Genomic DNA, 12,443 nt, shown 5'->3' on the forward strand with positions numbered 1-12,443 from the left:
ATATTACTAGTGGATAGAGAAAAAAACAACAAAACAAGTCTAATTTTAGATACAGATTTTATACATTATCATTTATATTTTAAGGTGCATACATATATATTGTCATTGTCTCTCATAAACAGTAGCCTATTAAACACTTTTTTTATTTATTTTTTTATTTTTTTTATGAATGGACATTATACATTCATTTTAATCATTAAACACAATAGAGTGTAACATTTATAATATAGATTCAACAATCAATCTGGGCAAATCCTTCATACTAAGTAGCCTACACAATAAATTGTCCCCTATTTTTACAGAATTTTTAGAGTACTTTTTTACATTTAATGTGAGTTAACATTAAGTAGCTCTCAAAAATATTTTAGGCTCCATTTCCCCATGTGCATATTTGATGTTGACTTATATGGAGCTGTACTAGTGTTGACAGGCATATAGTTTATGAATAATTGATAATGAGATATCCTATAACAGTTTTGTAGAAGTGCTATGCTGTGAGTTTAAGTTTCCTTTTGCCTATAGTGACTATTAGGCTACAGAATAACAACACAATTCACAGAAGCAAATTTTAGAGGACATTTCATGGTTTGTTTTCTGTCACAATGAGGGGCAGATAATGTTTCCAGAGATGTTATTATACATGAAGGATTTTATAGTTCAGAGGACTGACGTCTGAGCTAATGGGACGTCTGACATAGAAGAACATGACATCAGAGATGCATATTGATGGAAATTTTGGTTAATCAACTTTGTAGGACATCGCTCATAGCAGAAGAATGACAGGGCACTCAGAGGAAGAGGCAACATCTCAGTCCGTGAAGGAGGGCAGAGAAAAATGTGTATCATTTCCCCCAGATGAGCAGATGGTGTCTGACTTTGTGGAGAGAAGGGCTGAACTTCAAGAGGGTGAGATGGTGTTGATGTTATGCAGACGGCCTCTTCAGATGTGCTCGTGTTTATTCATGTAACATCATTTGTCACAAAAGCAAAAACAACATTGATTGTTGTGTGAGATATGGTCAGTTTAATGTCGGTTTTTTATGTTTCTGAAAGAAATCCCGATCCCAATCCTAAACTTATTTGCTACATTAAAATGCATAAAAAATAACTGTTTTCCATTTAAATATCTTTTTTATTTAAGTTATTTAAATGTAATTTATGTGATGGCAAAGCTGAATTTTCGGCAACTATTAGTCATGACCGTCACGTGATCCTTAAAAAATAATTCTAATAGGCTGATTTGAGCATAAAATTTCATAAATTTCTTATTATTATCTGTTATTATGTTGTTCTGTGTAAAATCTTTGTAATGGCTGTTTTTGTGTGTAAGAATGTTAATATTTTCACAGCTGATTGGTTCTCTCTTGTATCGGTAGCCAATAAGCTCGATGCTCAACATTCATATATTTGGCAGTATTTGCTGTAGCAGTAGTAGCTCACTTCAGAAACTCTCCACCTTCCCCAGCTCCACCTTCATAGATCTGTTACGGGGTAATCATGTATGCTATGCAGAGGTGTCAAGTAACGAAGTACAAATACTTCGTTACTGTACTTAAGTAGAAATTTGGGGTATCTATACTTTACTTGAGTAATTATTTTTCAGCCGACTTTTTACTTCTACTCCATTTTCACGCAAGTATCTGTACTTTCTACTCCTTACATTTTAAAAAATAGCTTCGTTACTGCTATTTCATTCCGGATTGTTATCGTTCAGAGAGAGAGAAAGAAACCTATCCAGATAAATCGCGCCATCAGGATGGAGTGAATTTGATTGTGGTTGGATGAGAAGTATACACATATACCATTCCGACACCCTATTGGTCCGTACGCGATCCATCACACCTGCACATGACACAAATCACATCACACTCCAGCAAGGGCATAGACAGTTTTGGATTCGTTTATCAAACAATATATTTCTTAAAAGTAGGTTGGAACCGGTATCCGATCGCCTCAGAGTCAGTCCGCTTAAATTTCAAATGAAACCGGCGTCAGTCCGGTCTCCTCCCGTCTTTCAGCGCGCTCTTCAATCCGCGGACCGCGGTGGAGCAGCGCGAGCTCAAACAGAGACAGAGGACACAAGGTGTGTGTTTACCGATAGATTGTTAGAACATCTGTATCTGTGAAGTTCTTTGTCATAAATACAGTTTACAAAAGGTCACGATCAGTCGGTTTCTCATCTACTGTAAAGTTTCGCTTGTCACCGCTAATCACGAAACAGCTATTTCCTCCAGCGACAATCTAGCCCTTAACACATATGAACGAACGTATACTTTAATTACACTTATTTAAATATACTTCATTTAATCATACGTACTTTATACATACACTGCTGTGCAAAAGTCTTAGGCAGTATTTTCACTTAAAAGAATGGTGTTCGGCCAGTTATTTATATATTTTGCTGTAGTGTCAGTATAAAATATCAGTTTACATTTCCAAACATTCATTTTGCCATTGTCAAACTGCTTGATTACCGCACTAGATTATTATTAAAATTAATGGCAAACTACTGTCCTACTGACACATTGCAGCAAAAGATATAAATAACTGGCTTAAAACCCTTTTTTGGGGTGAAAACACTATTCTTTCTTTTCCATAAGACTTTTGCACAGTACTGTATTTTAAAAACGAGATTGTTGCTACTTTATAAAGAATGAGCATACAGTCATTCACAGAACTGATTTAAGACAGTGACAGACAGCACTCATCTTAACTAAATATCAGAGTGAGTGACAGAGATACAGTAGAAACATTATGTGTACTTTTGTATTAAATAATGACCCAGATTGTGAAATACATTTATTAGCCTTAGATTAAGGGAAGCACAACTTGGGAAATGAGAGCATCCAAGGTGAAAGCTATGGATTTATTTTAAATATTTGTAATGTTCTTTAATGTTATCCATAGTTTTTTTTGTAGTTCTTTTTTTTTTTTTTTTTTTTTTTTGTATCGGTTCAGGCACGTTGAGGTGCCAGTACCATTTTAAAAGTATCGAAAAGGCACTGGACCCTACTTAAAAGTTATTATTTATTTCTCAGTACTGGCTCATTTGCCAAATGGGTGCTTTCTCTTCGTCCTCCACAAATTAAGCTACTGTAGGTAGTTGGGTAGTGAGACGTTTTAATAAATTATCGTTTGCGATTGATGACGCAAATGACAATGTTGTGATATCTAGGCTATAGAGCATCACAGTCCCACCCACAGCTGGTGCCGGAACTAAAAATTAAATGCAATTTCTGCATTGACATTTGGGGTATAAGCCATAAAAACGTAACCATACATGGTAGACTTAAAACCAGCTATGGCTGTACTAAGCAACAGTATATGCTCATATAAACGTAAAAAGATCATGGGGCCACTAACCTTGTTTTGATATAAATGCCTTTTATTCGCGATGTCTTGGCTAAGTACTTCATTACCCACAATCCTGAACAATCCCACAATCCCACAGTGATGTATCTGATTGGTGGAGCTCGTGTAACCGTCTGGTTAAACCCCTCGAAGGTCCGTGAAGACTGAAGATCATTAATAAAAAAATAAAATAAAATAAAAACCTGTGTTGCGTTTTTGCACGGTAGACTTATCAGTGCAATCATGATCTCCTTGGCTGCCATTGAGAGTTTTGCAGGGAGGTTGGTAACTTTAGTTAGCATTATCGTCCACTTTAGCTAGGCTACTGTAGCCTCCATATGAAATGAGTCATATCAACCATTTTATAATGCCACTGTCAAAACAATATTTAGCCTAGACATAACTTTTTGTGCATTTACTGAACATTTGTGTAATGGCAACGACAAGTGTTGACAACTGAGCGGTGATTGCAGTCAGGTATAAAGCACTGCACCATGTTGCTGACGTTATCGTTAACCACTTTCACACACGCACACAATATAAAATACACGATGATAAAATAAAAATCAATACACAATACATATATAAAACACTATTTATTTACACGATTAATACTGAAAGAACTGCTATTACTGCACATTCACTATATAAAATAAAATTCACTGGAGGAAAAAGTTTGCGTGAGCGGCCGTCATCAGATTTGGATGTCGCTCAAAAGGCTCGTTGCCTCGTTCGCAGTTGTGGCTTCAGTCGAATTCAATGGGGCGCGGTGGTTTATGGGATGAGTAGTTCCTGCGCTCGAAATGAAAATATGTACACAGTCTTGTACCTTTGACTTTTTTTGGATTTTGTCTTAATTTTTTCACTTGAAATGATATGTTATATGCTTATGAGTTCAGCCGTAGCAGGTTATCCTCACACATGCTCTAAAACTCTTTAGATACGGATTTTTCCGAAAGTGAATGGGAGAAATGAATGGGAAATTTACTTCCGGCACCAGAGCTCTCTCGGGCTGTGGGTGGGACTGTGAAGCTCTATATCAACTTTGTAACTCATTACCCCCCGAACACTGGACATAGCAGACATATGTACCGAATACAAGAAGCTATCAATCAAGAAGGTATCAGGATTATGAGTTATTTTTCATTTTTAGTTTTTGATTAATCACTTAGATTAATCATTCATTTTGACAGCACTATAATGTTTATTGTAAATAGTCAACCACACAAGAGTAATTGTTACTAAGCCTGCACCAATGTTCTTGTCCATTGCCCTCACAGAGTCCTGCAGCTAAGCTTGGATGTACATTTACATTCCATTAAAGGTTATTGATGACATGCCTCTGAAGTTTGACTTTTTCCACCATAACAATACTTATTGGCAACTAGTCATCATATCTCTAGCTCTTTAATGTATTTGCATTGTACTAAAATGAGTTCATTTTCAATGGGCATATATGTGGCTGAAACAGGTAGCCTAGTGCATCCCAAATTTTTCAATATGAACATTTTAATATAACATTATAGTCATTATAGCCTTTAGAAAAATGTTTTTTTGAGGAGGTGGGGTAGTGCACAATAGGCCCTTGTGGCACGGCCCAAGCTTTTGTTCTTAATGGCATTTTTTTTCCTTACATTACTTTTACTTTTATACTTTAAGTAGTTTTTTAAACCAGTACTTTTACACTTTTACTTGAGTAAAAAGCTTGAGTTGATACTTCAACTTCTACAAAAGTCTTTTTAAACCCTAGTATCTATACTTCTACTTGAGTAATGAATGCCAGTACTTTTGACACCACTGATGCTATGGGGGTTATTCATGTTATATGTACAGCAGCAATATTCCTTACACACACATACATGAAGAAAAGTATTAATTAATTTTTATAATGAATCTGATTTTTTATTGAACCTTATATGCTGACATTTTTTATCATAATGAATATAAAGAACGTACAACAACTATAATATTTTAATGTAAATTAAATAAAATGAAATATTTATTTTCTTCATATATGTCAGGGAGCCAATTTATTTCTATCTTTATTTCTATCATTTTTTTTTTGAGATAATGGAATATAAATTTCATATTTTTGACGTGGCTCTAATATGTTTAACATTTGTTCTGTTTTAGCTGACTGTCTCACTCTTACAGATATAATTCTGGCCTACAAGCAGAGCTGTGAAAAGCACGTGAAACCAAACCCAAAGGCTCTTGATCAATTAAAGGTACAGTGGAGTAGCATGCATTAATACACACAGCACTTCTCATGCTTTGATTTCTTGCTAATATTAGGTTATTTGTGCAGAAGATTTGGTTTGCAATAGCTATGTGTAATGAACATTATTTGGTGAAAATAACTTTGAAATTAAAGAAAGAAAGAGGATGAAAAGAAAAATAAACACATTTTAATCCCTCTTAGGGAGAAGGTTAATTAGCCCACCACGTTTTATTGAACTAAAAAAGCAAGACAATAACAAACAGGTAAATGAAAGGAAATGAAAAGCGCACACACACACACACACACTCATACGTGAGCATGCATGCATAATTCAAGCTCTGCACTTACTTATTTTACTTTGACCAGCAACGTTAAGAGCATCGGTTTCTCTTCTGCATAAATTTACGATTAGATCAAGGAGAATTATTTGTGGAAAATTAGGACTTAGCATTGCTTACATTAAACACACTCTCGGCATTATCTCCATGCCGCTAATGAACCCCACTGCATTTAAAAGGAATGTAGGTGGTCCCTCTAAAAGGGTGAAATATGTATGGTTAAGCAGAAGCTAAAAGGAAGGATATTTAGTTGAGGACTGCTTATGAATGTCTAATAAGAGAATGCTAAATGAAATTTGCTGCTTAAAGAGCATAATTATCAAATTAGGTGGGTTTTTTTCCCAGGCAGGATCATCCCTAGAGGATGTCTGCTGAAAACTATTTAAAGCTTTTATTGCACCCGTGGGCTTTCTCTTTTCTTAGATTTTTTTTTAAGTGGGTAAAATAGTATTGCTTTTGGTTACATCTTCACAGAAGAGGTAAACAAACGAAAGGCTTGTATGAAGGACCTCAGACCCCCTTGTTTCAACACTGGCCAACTGCTTAAAGGAATTGCTCACCATTTAAAAAAAAAAAGAAAAAGAAATGCAAAAAAAAAAAAAAATACTACCAAAATGTAGATGAGTTTGTTTCTTCATCACAACAGATTTGGAGAAATTTAGCTTAACATCACTTACTCACCAATGAATCATCTGCAGTGAATGGGTGCCGTCAGAATGAACGTTCAAATAGCTGGTGAAAACATAATAATTCACGTCTCCAGTCCATCAATTAACATCTTGTGAAAAGCAGCCACAAATCCATCATTAAAGTGTTTTCAACTTCAAACTGTTGCTTCCGGCTAAAATACGTCCTTGATTCATAGTACTGTTTTCTCCAGTGAAAAAGTTGACTTGTCTGAACCAGGAGAGGGATATGCAAAAGCACTGTTTACAAGTGAAAACAGTTCTTAACAAATATTTTGGAGGATTTTGACAACAGGGGGTGAACCTTTCACTGAAAGAAGCAACACTGCATATTATGGGCTGCGTATTTTAGCCACAAACAATGGTTTATTAAAATGCATTAATAATGGAATTCTTTCTTCCAAACATGCAACACTGTAACTTTATAAGACATTAACTGATGACTGGAGTCATATGGATTACTTGTGGATTATTGTGATTTAAAAAAAAAAAATTTATCAGCTATCTGGACTCTCTTTCTGACGGCACCCATTCACTGCAGAGGATCCATTGGAGAGCAAGCGATGTCTTGCAGAATTTCTCTAAATGTGTTTCGACAAAGAAACAAGCACATCTTGGATGGCCTGAAGGAGAGTACATTTTCAGCAAATTTGTATTTTTGGGTGAACTATTCCTTTGAAGAATTATTATTATTTTCATTCTCCTTATTCTTTGTTTAGCGTTGTACGCTTGGTCTAGAAGTTTCTTGTTCAAAGTTTTCCATGTCCACTCCGTCTCAGAACACACAGAAACTTCTTGATATGAGTTACTATCCCAGGGGCTTGTAAATGAGTAACGTTTGTTGAAGTGTCACCGCCACTGAAGTGCAAATCCTGTCGGAGGTGGTGGCAATTGCAGAATCAGAAAATAACAAAGAGAAAAGACTTACAGAAGCGCCCCATACAGTATGAGTGCTCGCCTCAGAAGCTAAGGAAGCGTCATCAAACGATTCAGCATTTCATCTCCCTGCAGGATAAGGCGTAGATTTTGTGAGAAGTTTGTATTTCAGACTGAACCGTCCTCCCATTAGAGCGAATGCAGAGCTGCAGAGCTCCCCAAAAAACATCCTTGCTCCCAGCCTGACTCTGTCAAGCTGCTTAGCTGTGAGCGCTGAACATTCATCAGAAAGCCACAGAGTGTCTGAAGTGAAATAACTGTCCTCCCCCCATTACGGAGTGGAATTTCACAATCTCTCACATCTAAACACCGTAGAGTATAAATAACTTTACCACTTTTAATCTTTAATGTCCACCGCATCCTCTCGACTGTGAGGGTTTGCAGTGATTTCTTTCTTTACTGCATGAAATAGGCATGTTTATTTCCTTGCCAACCGTCTGGAGATGCAACGCTGCAGTCACCATCCATGTAGCAAATCATGTTGTTTTTGAGGCTAGTTATTTATCATTTTCTATGACAAGCACCAAATTGTTCTATTAAATGTCTTCTTCTTTTTCTGACTCTGATGCTGATGAAGAGGCAGGGAGACAGCGTAACAATTTTAAAACCAAAAAAAAATTGTGTACATTTTCATTTTGCTAATGATAAATTAAGTTATTAATTTTGTCTATGCTCTTTCTAGACACTGCAGGTTTAATTGCTAATTGTTAACTGGGAATGAATATATTTGCATATTAATTAGATCCCAATTTACATTTTTAATTTGCTGCCTTCAAAAGGGTGTGAGATAAAAGGTCGTGTTATTTTAAATAATTTATCCTTTATTGCAGAAAAGATGCTGAAAGGAAAATGTGCGGCTGATTTTAATCCCTGAGAGCTTTTACTGTATAAAATGTTTCGAAATCATTTTTTTTTTTTCAACTAATTAAATGAGGGAAAAAGGAGAAATATATGCTCTCAAACAGTTGCTAATACAAAGCCACCCAGACTGCCGAATGCTGGAGTGGGTCTCCAGGAGTCTTTGAGTGAAGAATTGGAAATGCACTTGAGATGCCGTCTGTGGAAGTCAAGTTTATAAGCTGTGTCCCATTCTGCCTGGAGGAAGCAAAGCTCTTTTTATCACTTCATTTTGTCCTCTCCCTCCTGACACATCAATGCATTTTATACTTTGTCATTTCATTTTCCTCAATACACAGCACAGAACATAGCTTAGCAGCGAAGGGCTTCAGAAGTTTCCACATTTATTAAGATGGAAAACATCAAACAAAGAAAGAGAGGTACAAAAGCATGGCCTTAAGTCAGCCTTGTCGAGACTTTTCTTTCGGAATAATATTAAACTGTGCTAGTGTTCGTTCGCACATTGCGATGCTTAATTTGTTTTGCTCTAAACGCAAAATCCCATATGACGTCCTGTTCGTGTTTACAGCAGGTTGACTGAGGGACTTCATCAGTCCGTTGCCTGATAGATGCTAACTGCCATCTGCTAGCTACAGTCTAGCGGCAAGATGGCCAGATTGAGCTCAAATGATCTGCGCTGTGACGTACTTGAAATCAACATAAACTGTTTGGTGTCACTTTCAAATGTTGATGATTACGTTTCGTTTGAGGTATTTTAGTGACGGTACAATTACAGGATTCACAAAATACATTTTGATACCTTTCGCATCTCACATGCTTTCTTATTAGTGGATTAAGTGTATAGAATTGGGACCTAATGGTAATGTTTATTTGGAGACCATTGCGATGAGCATTTTAAAACTTTTATTTACTTTTTAACAACTTGAAAAATTACTTATTTTTCTTATGTATTTTGAATTCAATATTAAGTACAGAAGTGCAGGCATCTATTGATTTTGATATGTCTTTCTCTTTTTCATACAGCAAATTACTTGTGTTACTGACAGAGCCAGGTGTTTTGACCTGTCAGGTAAGTTCAGTAATTCACTATATATTATTTTGCTATCCCCCTGAACAACGTTATTGGTTTTTTAAAGCTAAACACCACCAGAAAAAATCCCCCAGTGCTATTATTTCACCTGAGACGCTCATCCCTTCATCCGTCCAGGTATTCCAGCTTTATTCATCTTTCCATCAGCACGTATTTGGCATCACTAGTATGACCTGCTGTAAACACTCTACTGTGCGATCCTAAAACAAACAGAACATCTTTCAAATTCATAGACACAACTCTGGGAGGGAGATGCACACCAACCGTGACAGCATAATGGAAGGTTCAAACATCCATTTTAGCAATCAGATGTTTTGTTTATCTTTCCTTCCATTGTAAAACTAGGGTAATTTGCCCTTTTGTGCTGTGTTAAAATGTGGAATCACGTATAAGTGTATTTGTTTTAAGAATCTATGGGAATTATGGGGCCATAAGAACATGTAGCCATAACTGGTGCAACACTGCACCCCCCCACCCCACCCCAAACATTTCCATTTTTATGGAACACGATATAGAAGAAATTAACATTCACACACAGAGACTTTGTCTCAAACAATAGTTTAAAGTCCAGGGCTGCGTTCAGCCCCGACAAAACGTGGCACAACGTTTTTTAAACAGAAATGGTGATGCATTGAACACATTGTTCTGATGACGCAAGAGTTGCAAAAATGGCAGCTGAGAAGGCCATTCTTTGTGAAGAATTTTCGGAGCCATCTATTTAGCCTCACATACTGACTTTATTTGTAGTTCATACGGCTTTAATACCCTGTATTTTCTTCCTCATTTTTAGGAAAAGCACATATTTACCATTGTTTATTTCTATACCAAATGTCATACACTTGCATTGAAGCTAAAAATATAAACAACTACATCATTATGTTGATATCCTATATTTTTACAATAAAACTTACGACAAACATGTCTTCTAATATCCTCAGTTGTAGCGTATACCGAGCTGCAACGAACACATTTGTACATTATTTTCCTTGAAGCCATTGTGCGAGTTCACTTTAATACCGCTTTATATACATGTTGCTGCTGATTGGACTGCAGTTCTGACACACCCACCAAACAAGAGAAAACGCATCTCAAACCCCGTTGCACACCGGTGCACACTGTTTCCAGGAAAAAGGACGTTCAACCCGGAAACCGTAGCAAAACGTTGCGCACCATTTTGAACTTGAACATGCCCCAAGATTAATAGTGTTGTCCCAAAGTCGCGTCATTGGTTAATAACATTGGATAATGTTATTAAAGGTTTCAGAGAATGTTTAACTATAAATACATTGAAATGAAATAAATTCAGCTTCCCCTGCGAAAAAAAAAGGAAAAAAAGTTAATTAAAATTAGGGTTGCAAAACGATTAATCGCGATTAATCACATTCAAAATGGAAATTTTTGTTTACAGCCTACTATATGAGTGTGTACTGTGTACATGTATGAGTGTGTATTTATATATGCATAATCAATATATATAGTACACACACATTATGTAAACATAAACTTTTATTTTGAATGCAATTAATCACGATTAATCAGTTTGCAGCCTTAAGTCAAATATACAAAGTAACTGGCTTAGCTGCTTAACATTAGCAGTAGCAGTCCCATTATCCTTGAAGTGTGGTTTTAGCAAACCGCATGTACTTTTTAGAGCTACCACACTTTGATAAGATCAGAACTTTGACAAGCCTGTTAATTGAAATGTGCATGCAGATGCTGAAGGGCATTAGTTTGGGATTAAACTGCTGTCCCTTTGAAGACTGAAACAGCGGTTATTGATACCAGCAGAAGTGAGCTTCAAGTGCGGGTCAGCATGTTCTGGCTTCCTGCGCCCTGTCACACACTGATGCCATCTAACTCCAAGTCTCAGTGTCATTATCTGAACATGGCAGAGGGGATTAGAAAAATGGGATTTCTGATTCCCCCTTTCCTGTGGTATAGTTAAGTGATTATTGTAAAAAAAAAAAAAAAAAAAAAAAAAATTACAAATGATTATGCTAATGATGAATAAATTATTATCTCCCCAACATGCAGCTCAGAGCAATCTGGCTTTTCCCCGACCAGGAAGATAAGAGTTTATGAGGGGAAGGGGGCCTTTGCAACGCGTGTCTAATATAGACGGACTGCTGTGGCCATCAAAGTATTTCTCAGGGCTTTGTTTAAAAGTCATCTGTTCCTGCATAATCAGAAGCCCTTTGATTGTCTCCTGCGCTGAAGGGAGGGGATCAGACGTGATCGTGTTATGTGTGTTAGTGTCTAATATGCTTCACTATGAGGGGCAGAGATTTTGTAGTGTAGTTCTTGGTTTGGTGTTAGTTTATTCAGAAATTTGTCACAGCAAATGTGCTTGGTAGAGAGAGGGTCATCCAAAGTGTAAATAATGGTATCTCCATTTTGATTGCTTTTCCAGGTGAGCAGTTAGATTATTGCTCCTGTGAATCTCTTGAAGAGATCCTGAAATCAGTCCAATTTGATTTTATCAGTGTGCAGGGGGCTGAGCTTGAGGAAAATGTAAGTATATGAACATTTGCATTTAAGGCTGTTTTCAAACTTTGGTTCAATTGCTGGGTCACGTGAATTTTCAAGTTTTATGAACTGCAGTACAAATGTATAGCTACTACCACCTTGACTAAAAGTAAATATATACATAAAAAGGCTAATAACAACAAATATAGTATTGATTCAAATTTTATTTTAATATACTATATATTTACAATAGCAATGTATTGACTTGTTTACAATAAAAATGTAGCACATTTTGCGCTTGAGGGGAGGGATGTTTGTTCAGATGCCCTTGAGGCGGTTTAACGAATCACAACAACACACTGAGCCAGCGGACCAATCTCAGCCCATCTCGTATTTCTGAGAGAAGGGCTTGGTTAGAAAAGAGACAGATCGATGTGGAATAAAGGTAAATAGTGCGTTTTTTTTTTTTTTTTTTTTTTAAAGAAGCGTGGACACTT

General features: G+C 36.4%; 1 long non-coding RNA gene across 1 annotated transcript; it reads left to right on the top strand.

Moving 5' to 3' along the window:
* Window positions 1-5,507: 5,507 nt before the first annotated feature.
* On the top strand, window positions 5,508-12,079 carry LOC113117426 (uncharacterized). The gene is made up of 3 exons (XR_003294159.1): window positions 5,508-5,579; window positions 9,414-9,459; window positions 11,891-12,079. It is a non-coding gene; the product is annotated as an uncharacterized LOC113117426 (long non-coding RNA).
* The last annotated feature ends 364 nt before the right edge of the window (window positions 12,080-12,443 follow it).

Source organism: Carassius auratus, chromosome 17, assembly GCF_003368295.1.
Source record: "Carassius auratus strain Wakin chromosome 17, ASM336829v1, whole genome shotgun sequence".
Lineage (NCBI taxonomy): Eukaryota > Metazoa > Chordata > Actinopteri > Cypriniformes > Cyprinidae > Carassius > Carassius auratus.